Genomic DNA, 12,774 nt, shown 5'->3' on the forward strand with positions numbered 1-12,774 from the left:
TTAACACCACGGGTAAAAGACACCATTTAGTCAACTTGTGCTTCACAGAATAAACAGAACTAATACATCAATTTTCTAAATAGATGTTCCCTGATTACTTTTCTGTGATGGAATCCAAAGTTTTAAGGCACCTATTCTTTAAGTCCTCTATGCGCTACCCCATTCTTTAAGGCCCAAACTTCTTAAACCTAATTGGCATCATTACACCACAAGGTAAGCCAAACTCTTCAAAAAGCTCTTGTAATCTGCTTCTCCCCTCTTGTCTACCATGCCCTTACAGTCCCTTCAGAACTCTTCGTGATGTATTAAGAAGGAAAAGGTTTTGCTCAAGATTTCCAGAACAAGTCTCATCTCTGAGACCCAAGTACACATCTGCTAATGAGAGCCTGCCTGCTCACCTCCGGCCTCCAGACAGGATGTCTTGGGCACAGCTCCTTTGTTTGCCTAACCCTGCTAAAAGCTTTCCTCCACCAAGAGAGCATGTTCAGCTCCTCTTAGGGAAGAGTCCTCAAGAACCCTGATGCTGCTGAGGCAACACAGGCAACCACTCCCTATGCTTTCCAGCAAGACTCCTGAGCAGGGCAGAACATGCTTTAGATGGTTGTTAACAGTTCACAGGCTCAACCCCATCTCAGCGGGGCGCAGTTATTTTAATATTTACCTTGAATCACAATTTCACTCCATTTGGCACCAAGTAATTTGAGTAGTAGAGCCTTTCATTTTAAACTGGAGGAAGCAAGTACAACAATCACATTCACAACTTTGTCAGATAACCAGATCAATGAGACACAGCGGAACAAATACCAATCAAGGTTTTTAAACAAAGCATTCCTCCTGGTGGTAATAGTAGGACTGCTTTATTCTAAACAAAAATGTAAACACTAATTACATTTTTGAAAGGCATATACTTTTTACGTTACCACTCAATAGGCATTTTAAGCTATAGATGTATGTGTACACATCTGTCATTACCGTCAACTTTCAGTAACACTTCATCAGTAAAAGAAACCTTTTATCAATTAAGGAAAACAGGTTTTTTTCATGGCTCAGAACAGTATAAAGTATTCACAAAATGCTTAGATTCTTCCAGAGTATTGTGTACTAACACTGAAGCAGTGTTACTTAACACTGCTGGTGTTATAAAATAAATGCAAGAAATACAAAACGAAGACTTCTGTGGTGAATTGTGTAGAAATGATTTAGACTGCTGTAAAGCAAAAGTTCTCCAAGTCTTTTCACTTAACCTCAGCCACCATCCTGGCAATCTGCTCCAGACTGGAGGGGCAGGAACTGGAAGACCACCAGAAACCACTTACAAAGGCAAAGCCATTCCCTGAGCAAACCCAATTCTTTTCACAAAGACTGAAAGAACTCACACAAAACTGTATTTGAACTTCTTTTCAGTCAGAAAAGTCCTGGGGGAGGAAGTATGGGAGGTGGTGTGGAAAAACTTGAAAGAGCTGTGATCCATGAATATATCAACTACATGATCAGTTCTGTTCTTCAGAACATAAGTCTAAAATACACACTTTTACTGGGAATTCGCAGATTTCTCCCAAACTGTGGACTGGGCAGCCTATCAATCACAATTCTTGTCATTGCTTTGCTTTATCCCATTCTGTCTCTTCAATATGACAAGCTACTCAGTCTTCTGAAGTTCAGGAGGAGGAACTAATTAAATAACAAGAGGAGGAATTTTATATGAGTGATTCTCTATGTAGCAGCCAAGTCTTCTTTCAGTCACATGGCATTTATGACCAGCTTTCACACCATATTTCATTCACAAAACCTATCGTTAACATACTCTTAAAGTGAGCTTAAATTTCAAATGATTTTTTTTTTTCAAGGCATTTTAGTATCTCGGGTTTTAATAGCCTGAAATAACCTGGACAAAATTTAAAATTCTTTCAGGTAAAAAACCCCAAACAAAACAAATAAACAAAAACCAACCAACCAAACCACCCACACTGACAGGATTTTCTCCTATCTGAAAACAAGTTGCTAATAAGCATGGAATTACAGAGTGTTCTTGCTCATGTCTTTTTCCATAGCATGAAAATGCAGGTTCCCCAAGGCCACAACTACTGCATGTTTCTAAGGGGAAAACACAGCAGTGTTTTAACAAGCACTCAAACCAATGTCATTATCTTGCTGTTCATGGGCTTGGTTGGGGATGTGGGATTACATTACTATGACAGAAAAATGATGGAGCAGGAAGTCCTCTGCAGGCACCAACTGATTTGCAAAGCCCTGCAGAGTTGCAAGACCTCTAGTTTCCATTGTTCATCCCTTCAGAGATCAGAATACGAATATCCCCTAGCTTCTGCCCTACATTTAGTTAAACTTAGTATTAAATGCAACATTTTATTACCAAAAAATTATCTGGGGAAAGCACAGAAAAAGAGAGGAAAAGGAAGAAAAAACGAAGAAAATAAAACAAGTTTCTCTGCACTAAGTCTTAAAAAAAACCGGAACATGCTTTAAAAAACATGTTTAAGAATATCCTTATTATGTAAAAGACCAGTTCCACCAATTATTGTTGTTACCTGCCTTGAGCACTGGTACTCCCATCGAAAGCTCTTTGCTGATTCCAACTGTGTCTACATCTCATAATTCATCATCACTTAGGGGGCAAAATATTTCAGGATCGACTAAATCAGGGTTTTGGTATTATCTTAAATAAAGTCTTACTGTAATACATTATTCTGCCCATCCTCACTCATGCTTCCAAAATGAAGACTCGCGCATTAGATGTAAATTGGAAGGGAGAACAACGGTAGTCAAAAGACAATCAGTAACAGCAGCTATAGTCAGATAAATGTAGTCAATCATCTTACAGAAATAGAGTCACATAGTCATATTGTGATTGTATGTAAATCCTCAAAAATTACTGGCACAGATGCTCTATCCCTTTTCACAGCAACTAACAAACATCAAGTCAAGTTACTATCACTGGTGTTAATTTAACACCAGGCTGTTTAAGGAGAAGTAATATGTAAGATCAGCCTGCTCTGCTGGGGAAGACTCGATCAAGTTACATGATTACCAAGACTCCTTCTGTAATAAAAATACTTCTTTTTTATAACAGTAATCATCAAAGGGAAATACCAATTTCAACTTCATAGAAAACAATTCCGGGGGGGGGGGGAGCATACTTCATCGCAATCATCTGAACAAAAATAAAATTGTAAATCTAACATACTAAAGTAGAAGCATATTCACTGCTACACAGAAAGGCTTATAGGGCTTCAAACCTTTCCCATAGCTAAGTTGTAAGCAATTTTCAATCGAATGTTACATTCTGGTATTTCACTACAGAGAGAAAAGCCCAGGGACAACTGTATAAACTCAAACTCCTATCTGAGCTGTCAAACAAGAAATCAACTTATTGACATGCATCTCAGAACGATCAAGATTTGTGAAATCTAATAATCACTGTCCAGACTTCTAGTGGGGCTGGAGAAGGAAGAATCCAGTCCCTACTGCACCTCTTTACACATGTGCTTGATATGCTCAGGCATACTCCCACGTCCTTTGCAGCCACTGACAAGACTGAAAGGCATGAAGCAGTACCAGAAATGCAGTATTCGTGTCACACATTTTCAGCAATTCTTAGGTACTGCATGACATGAAAAATGTAAACAGTATTCAGATGATGTCCTAAAAGTACAGCAGAAATTAAGAAATTGTTAATACAGAACATAAACTGATGAACTGCTTATCTAAAAATATTTTGCACATTTAAAGCACACATTTAAATCTGGAAGCCTTATTTAAGGCATCACTTTCCTTTGCCTCAGAATTGCATCTTCAACTTGTGAACTGTTCACAAACAGTGAAGTCGATCTTCTCTCCTTGCTCTTCTAATTTAAAAGATAATCCTAAAGCACTGTATTTTCATATTGTGTGCTAAGCTGTCCTGAGAATCAAAGTTTTAACATACGAAAGACTGATATTCTGGGACTGTCATGAGCAACTGCAAGCATGCAAATACATTAGTAGAACAGCTATGCAACCTGCTGGTATTCTCTACACTGTGCTTCTTAAAACCATAAAAATTTCCATAATTTCTGACCCAGCATCTTTCCTCTCCTTATACAAGAACCCTTCAAATAAAGGCCACAGCTAAACACATGCTCTTCAATTATATAGTTGTGATGAACTCAATCCTCCTTTTTGCATTGCATACACATGCACCTCTCCCATTTTCCTTACTTGCTTTCATTTGAGTAACACCTAAAACGCACAAGATGCCCAATGGCACTGACAGGCATGTTTGCCGAGAGCTCACGGTACCTCAAACTATTCTCCATGCGATTTTGACCTGTACATACCTTACTACAGTAAGTTATAAAACAAGCACACTACCAACAGACACCTTTAAAAAGGATCTCCTAAATAAATAGGTTTATCATCGTTGTTCTCCCAGGACAACAGTAATTTAAGAGACTTGTAACAAGTAGAATCATAGAATAGTTAGGGCTGGAAAGGACCTTAAGATCATCTAGTTCCAACCCCCCTGCCATGGGCAGGGACACCTCACACTAAACCACCTCACTCACCCAAGGCTTTGTCCAGTCTGGCCTTGAACATCACCAGGGATGAAGCATTCACAACCTCCCTGGACAACCCATTCCAGTGCCTCACAGCACCCTAATAGGAAAGAATTTCCTCCTCATATCCAATCAAAACTTCCCTGTTTAAGTTTTAGCCCGTTACCCCTTGTCCTGTCACTACAGTCCCTAATGAAGAGTCCCTCCTCAGCATCCCTATAGGCCCCCTTCAGATACTGGAAGGCTGCTGTGAGGTCTCCAGGCAGCCTTCTCTTCTTCAGGCTGAACAGCCCCAACTTTCTCAGCTTATCTTCATATGGGAGGGTGCTCCAGTCCTCCCATCATCCTCATGGCCCTCCTCTGGACTTGTTCCAACAGTTCCATGTCCTTTTTATGTTGAGGACACCAGAACTGCACACAATACTCCAGGTGAGGTCTCACGAGAGCAGAGTAAGGGGGCAGGATCAGCTCCTTCAACCTGCTGGTCACGCTCCTTTTGATGCGGCCCAGGATACGGTTGGCTTTGTGGGCTGCAAGAGCACACTGCCAGCTCATGTTCATTTTCTCATTGACCAGCATCCCCAAGCCCTTCTCCGCAGTGCTGCTCTGAATCTCTTCTCTGCCCAACCTGTATCTGTGCCTGGGACTGCTCCGACCCAGTACCGTAATTTATATAGCTAACCAACAGAAACAGAGTACATGACCTAATTTCTTTTAAAGATCAGGAAATTTATCAAAAACTATTCATAAAACCGAATTTGTTATTAACTGTTAGAGGGAAGAAGTGGGGAATCAGACCCTAACTCTTTCACAAAAAGTTACTCTGGGAATCAAATAACATTTTTTTATATATTCCAATCAAAAAGTTCATTCAAGTACTACTATAGTAGTACTTCTACTGCACTGAATTGGAAGCATAGATATTAGCCCACTGTATCTGTGGACTGTGCTGCCAATAAGAAGTCCTATCCTACTCCTCACTCGTTCCATACTATCTTCACCATACTTTTATAGCAGGAGTATTTTATGAAAGACAAGTGAAACATTTAGTTTGAAACAGCACAAAGGCTAATTCAGAAGTATGAGAAACACTGTAATATTTTGAGATACAGCATAGCTTAAAATCTGCTTGAAAATCCCTCACATACATAACCTAATTTATTTCTCTTATGAAGGCAGCATATGGATTTTTATTCTTTTTTAATAGTTATAGAAGTAGTGCTTAAAAATGGTGAAATTTCTTTATAGTCAATCTAAATTTGCTTTCAGGAAGCATGCTTTATTCTACAAATTCTTCTGACAAATTCAAGGTACCTGTTTACAAAACAAGATTCACTATTGCTCAACAGAAATACAATTTTTATAATCTGGCTAATCTTTCCTTTGAATGCTGTATGCAAAACACTTGTACTAGTACTTAGCAGAAATAGAACAGTCTTCCCAGTTTTACTAAGAAAGCTAATGTAAGATAAAGTGAAGCTGGGAACTTAAGCTATACCATGACATTACACTTGTGCACTGCCATGCTAAAACCACATGCTTGTTCTGTTTCAAAATATTAATGAGGATACTAGTTGCTATAAACCTGGCACACCTTCGGCTTTTCAGTTTCCCTATTAAATTCACCATCACTATGAATTTCAGGATCATGGGCTAATTCTGCCACCTAGAGCCCATACGTAAAGTTGCTTTTACAATAAAATAATTTCTTCAAGAATATCCAAATTTTTACTCCTGGATATTCTAGCTACCAGAAGTGATCAAAATACTACATTAGTCTGTCTAGAAAGTCATTTTAAATATTTTAGAGTTAAACATCATATAAAAGAATTTACCTTTATAATTATTGTCACTGTAGTATTAATCCCCTCATAGGTGACTTCACTACTAAGAAAGCTCAGAAGAGATCAGAACAAAAATATCAGAACTCAAAATAACTGAAAAAAAAAAATTTCTTACAGCATTTACTTCAAATATGTTAGTTACTATTAAGAGGATCAAGCCTACAAATAAAATGCATTTAATGAAAAGTAAAATAAAGTGTGCAAATACTAACTGCAGTGGTAATATTTTCCTGGTGATAAAAACCTAAAAATATTGATCACCACAAGGATAAGATTCATTTGCAGAAATTGGTAAGTCCTGCTATTTAATACCTATGTATAGGAAAAAAGAAAACCACAAAAGAATAGCGTTCTGAAATAGTTCAGAGCAAGATACTTTATTAGATAAATCTGTGGTTTGTGGGGTAGACCCAAGGTTTACCTCATACAAAGAAAGCACTAATCCCTCTAGCTAGGTCAGCTACAAACTCCAATCATCTTACTCAGTTCTGGACTTCTCACTACCATGCCCACAAAAATACCCAGAAGCTGGGGGTGAGGCAGTGAGGAAATGCAATCAAGATTATGGAATTTAATACATACAACTCACAGTCATGAGCTACAAAATTAAGTTTGAGCTGAGTCCATTCCTGCCTGCATTAATGTCTTTTTTATGCATATATAATACATGAAGGATCGATGACTTTTCTATACAAAGAAAAGTATAGATAACTAGGGCATTAGAACAGGACTGCAACAACTAAAGGCAGCAAATCTAAAAGTTATGCACATGAAAAAAAGTCCAAAAACTAACCACACAACAAAAAAAAACATTTAAAGCAACTGCTTGTTATACAAAAAAAAAAAAAAATTCTGTGCTTTCAAAACAAAGCTTAAGAGAAATACGCGTTGAATAGCCTAGTGTAAGTCTTTCACAGGAGAAAAGAGAATATAAAATTATCACAACTAAGGCCGAAAAAACATTCAATGTGATTCAGGATTACTTCTCTATTGGGAAGAAGGCAATTTGTATATATATTTAAAGAAACTATAATTCAGAATATTCTTTTAAGTCTTTGGTAAATATTGAACAGGTAAGCAATTAACTAACCAGACTGTGAGAGAATCAAAATGGTCAGTCTGCAGAAGTGAAGAAAAGCAAGTAATGAGTCCTCTGCTTCAACATTTCAGCCTAGACTTAGCAATATGCACATAAAGAAACAACTTTATATTGGCAAAATTCATAAATTCAAAGGTTATGAAACTGGAAGGACCAAGTTCCACGTAACTCTAATCCCATACCAAGTTTTAATGATCTAAATAGTTTCTCCATTATTAGTGGATGTCTGCATAAGGGGCCCACATTTGATCACTGGTTTTATACACAGCTAATTCCATTAGAAAAATGTTTACATTAACTTCAGATTTCTGATGTCCAACTTTCATGGCTCTGCTTCACTGCTTTTCCCTGAAATATATCCAGGCACATGCTAAAGTTAAGACACTGTACAGGTCACTACAGACTCCTAGTGCCTTACCAAGTCTTCAGAAGACTTACAGAAGGCTCCAGGAAAACAGTAAAGAAGGGATATACCTATCTGTGAAAAGACACTGAGAAATCCACAAAGCTAGCAGCTGGACAAGTCCCACTCAGCTGCTGCACACACATACAAATGTGCATCTGCGTCTGGACTCACATACATGAAGCATGTATAGCCATTGTTCCAATCATAGTCAAAGTGATTTAGAAAGGTTATGTGGTATAATTTTAAAAACTTTTACTATGATCGATAGGATGGATTGTATTTTCTCTCCTGTACATAGGCTTAGAGGTAATTCTAATATACTCACAACTGAGAGAAAATGCGAAACAAGAGCACTACCCAAACTTCAAAGTTTCAGCAATAATTTATAACATATCCCTGGGTATCGGGTCTGGCTGAGATGGAGTTCCTTTTACCCACAGAAGCCCTCCTTCTGCTATGCTTTGTATTGGTAGCTGGCAAGTCATTGATAACAAACTAGCACTTCGGCCACTACTGCACAGTGCTCATGCAGCATCAAGGCTGTCTCTCCAACATTCCCCCCACCAGTAGGCTGGGGCTGGGCAAGATCATGAGAGGGGACACAGCCAGGACAGCTGAACCCTAATCGACAAAAGGCACATTGCGTACCATACGATGTCTGCTCAGCAATAAAAGCTAAAAGAGAGGAGGTGAAGGGAGGGGGGTAATCTGTTAATGACATTTGTCCTCTAAAGCAACTGCTACATGTACTGAAGCCCTGCTTCTGGGGAAGTAGCTGGACATCGCCTGATGATGAGAAGTAGAGAATAAATAATTTATTTTCCTTTGCTTCTGTGTGTGTGTCCTTTGCTTGTCCCTTTATTAAGTTGCCTTTATCTTGACCCACAGGTTTTTTTCCATCTTATTTTCTCCACACCCTGTCCTGCTGATGAGGGGAGTGATAGAACAGCTCATTGGGCACCTGGAATTCCGACAAGGTCAACACACCACACTTTACAAAGAAAAGGATGGAAGACGTAAAAACAAAACAAAATAAAAAACAAACAGCAAAAATGTCCAGAGCTCACTATTCTTATAAGAACACTGGCTCATTTCAAAAAGCTATGCTTCCAGAAGGCCACTATTAGTGTATTTCCAAGATTCCGGTTTTAAGATTTCTCTACGTACGAGCAGAGCATGCTCAACCCAGCCCACTCAGTTACCATGCTGCTTATCTAAGAAATATCTCTAAGCAATCTGGGAGATTAACAAAAAAATTGCAAAAAATTAAGTACATTGCAAGTCACGGACAAAAATAAACCCTCCAAACACACCTGTGAATGCTGAAATTCATGCTTAATTTGTTCCTATGGGAAGCATTCAAGTGTCACAAACACATTTACAGTTAAGATGGAATGAGGATGGTTTTCCCTCCAGAAAAAAAAATGGCTGAAGCCTGCTACAAGTGATTATAAAGATCAAAGGACTATTCAGGAAGGACACAAAAGTAATCAATTTCAGTTTTAATTCTTTTTCCTAGTTGTTAAATGGTTTATTTAAAAAAACAGCCAGACATTTATTTGAAAACATGTAAGCAACAGCAACTGAAAGCTCTCCAAAGCAGTAATTCAAAACTTAACCCTTGAAACACTTCTGATGGTAAATATTCTCCACACCTGTACTGCTTCTTTGCCCCAGCACATCCATCTGTATTGGATCTTAACCTAGAAATTCCCTTACCCTGATTTTTATGTCTGTTTGCAAAGATGTCGAAAACTGCACTGCATGAAGAATGAAGACAAACAGAAGAGACTAATCTTTTATAACTCAAAGCAACTGTGGCTGTTAAAAGAATGATCAAAGTATTAAGAGGCAGATCTAGCATCAAGTATTTATTATTGCTTTTAAAAATCTCACTAACTTTTCAGTTGGTTAGACTGTCAGTTGACTCCCCACGACTGCAGTGTTACGCTGTACCTCTTTAGCCAAACCTTAAATTAAATTGCTTTAAGCAATATATCCCCTCAAGTATTTCTAAAATTAAGCTACTATGAGAGGGGAAAAAAAAAAAACCAAAACCACCTTAAGACTCAATAGATCCAAATTGTCTCTGAGAAGTGATTACATAAAAATGTCACATTATTCATAAAATCTTGAAGACCGCACTACAGACTTGAGGAAGGCCAACAGATATTTAAAACAGACAGTGCAGGATGACTCATCCACTACCAATTAAACTAAACAGTATTTGCAATATTATGCAGTTCTAATTTCCAATTAGAACTGCATAATAATCAGGCAGAAAACCATGGAAAAATACCTCAAAAAGGTCTAAACAAAACTCAAATATAAGCAAGCAGACAAATGCAAGTTCTAAAAATCTTAAAACCAGAAGTAGGCAGGTGAGCTGAAATGTCTAGTTTTACAAACAATAGGAACCTCACAAAAATCAGTAAAAAGACAGCAAGGGATCAACGCAGCATCTGATCAAAACAGGGTTAAGACGGAGTTGTACAGGTGTATTATAGAAACCTTTGAGTCAAATAACCTATGAATGACAATCACTTTTATAGTAACCTGATAACCTGTCCCAAATCATCAGAGCATTAGGGCTATATTGCCAATATGAAGGCAACATTACAAAGACTTCCAAAGAAGAAACCAGCAGTTATGAAAGATCCAGTAACTTTGCAGGTTGGATTAAGTGTTAACAAGGGAAGCGATTCAGCGGTTAACTCTTTAGCTATAGTAAGTAACTGCTTCTGGGAGCAACTGGCCTCAGCAGTCACAAAAGGAAAAGCATCTCCCGATTTAGTCCATTGTACCTATTCTAAAGAGGTAGCTGCTGGAGAACATTCTATAATAGGAGTATCAACGCACTTAAATTCAACATTCTTGTAAATGGAAAAAAAAAAACAAAACAATAAAAAACAAAACAAACACAAACAAACAAAACCCAGCCCTACAGCCAGGAAAAAAAAAAAATTCACCACTAATTTCAGCAAGGGGAGCTACATAACAATGAAGATGCTATCCAAGATAATTAAAAGCAGCATCTAAAAGGGCAGACTGCCACCATCATGAAAACTTTTAAAGATACTAAGAAAGAACACTACATCACTCGAGACCTAAGGAAAAAAAAAAAAAGAAAAAAATTAAAAAAAGCCGGAGCAGTTCTATAATGCAAAAAAATGCTTTCTGAACTAAAAGTCAAGCTCTGGAATCAGAAAATGGGTCCAAAAGGAAAACCAGAAAATACTCCATAAATATAGTTATTATTATTGCCACCTACATAGAATTTTGAGGAGTATCTTGCTCAAAGACAGAGGAAACCTGACAAGAACTTGATAAGGACAATAGATTATTTTCTTTTTGCTGTGGCCTGATCTTCCTACTGTTTTCCTTTTGCACCTTAAACTATCTTGTTTACTACAGAGAACACTGGGAAAGCTCACACACAGAAGTTTTTCCTCTGTGGAGAAGAGATTTTGAGGAGCTGTCTCAAACTGAGGCAACTCCTGATACTTTGTGATGCTCACTCTTTGCTACCATGCACGCAGAAATTCTAAAGGAATTCAGACATTTAAAAAAGTCTGACACTACATGGTATGCAACTACAGTTGAAGTCGATTTTGTTTTTAAATATTCTAGGAGGATTCAAGAGACTGCAGATAAATCTGCACCAACCAGAGAGTGAAAATTTAAAAAGAATTATCAGGCACATTAGCAATTCCAGTACCATAACCAAAAACTGAAATCAGCATTTCTCAAGGGGTATCTTGCTTCCCTGATCAGAATTCTCTAAATGAACATAAGGAATGATCTGCCTGAGAGAAAGTATCCTGGTTTCATAACTTTTGAGAAGTACTTCAAAAAGTCAAAAAAACAACAATAAAAACAAAAAACGACAAGCAAACAGAACACAAACAAAAAAAAAACACTGTCACACTACCACATACACACTAAACAAAAAAACCCTCCCAGCCAACCTACAAACAAACAAAAAACCCTGAGCTGTTCTGGGATAAATCACACCCTGAGTAACAAGTGATGTTTCCCCATCTACTTACTCTCACTGTTAATTGTACAAAACCGTAAACGTTACCATTGGATGATTTCTGTCCATGCTATCAAGATAGCCCCTGCAATGCTGCACAAACAGAAATAAAGACTTGCTATTCTGCCCATCACATTCATCATGTTGTCGAGGTAAATGCATACTGCAGTCCAAGGCCAAAATTGATCTAATTTCTTGTCTTCCTCCCCATGTTATTTTCTGCTTAAAACTATTAACTCATCTTACCATTCCTGCACGGATACTACAATAAAACATTCAACTCTTCCCCTAGTATCTTTGCAAGTTCCCCTTTGAAGACATGTAAAGTTATGAATGCCATGAATGAACTGCTGAAGGAAAAGCTATCCAGATTCCTACAGTACAAACATTTCCAGTGATTAAAACATTAAAAGCTTTTATCAACAGTTCAGCACTCAGTTTGCTACATATCTCAGACTCAAAGAAGCAACACCCACTCTGCATGCAGCAGGGTATACGCACCGCATACCTAGTAATTACCCCATAAAACATAAATGAAATTATTCTACCACTAATGCTGCGAGACCAGGTTGCAAAAATGAGTACTGTTAAAACTGAGACAAATGAGAACTGGGACCTCATTCACTTCTAGACATTATTTTCCTGTGACAGTACTTAAGTGAAGGCAAAAGGATACAATTTGACAACAACCTCAGGAAATCAGACATCTGCAATCTTTTCGAAATTGACATGAGAAATCTAAGTGCCAAGTATCACTGCAATAAAAACATCCGAACTGTCCAAAGAAAACAAGCTGTCAGGTGTGTTTGCAACCATGTTCTGGATAGCACATAATG

General features: G+C 37.8%; 1 protein-coding gene across 2 annotated transcripts in view; it reads right to left on the bottom strand.

The window, feature by feature from the left end:
* CDC73 (cell division cycle 73) overlaps window positions 1-12,774 on the bottom strand; it is a 118,095-nt gene that overhangs the window by 93,395 nt on the left and 11,926 nt on the right. The window lies entirely within an intron of this gene.

The sequence above is a fragment of the Pezoporus wallicus genome, unplaced genomic scaffold, assembly GCF_028554395.1.
Source record: "Pezoporus wallicus isolate ANWC-B61680 ecotype Strahan unplaced genomic scaffold, APGP_CSIRO_Pwel_v1 contig_360, whole genome shotgun sequence".
Classification (NCBI taxonomy): Eukaryota; Metazoa; Chordata; class Aves; order Psittaciformes; family Psittacidae; genus Pezoporus; species Pezoporus wallicus.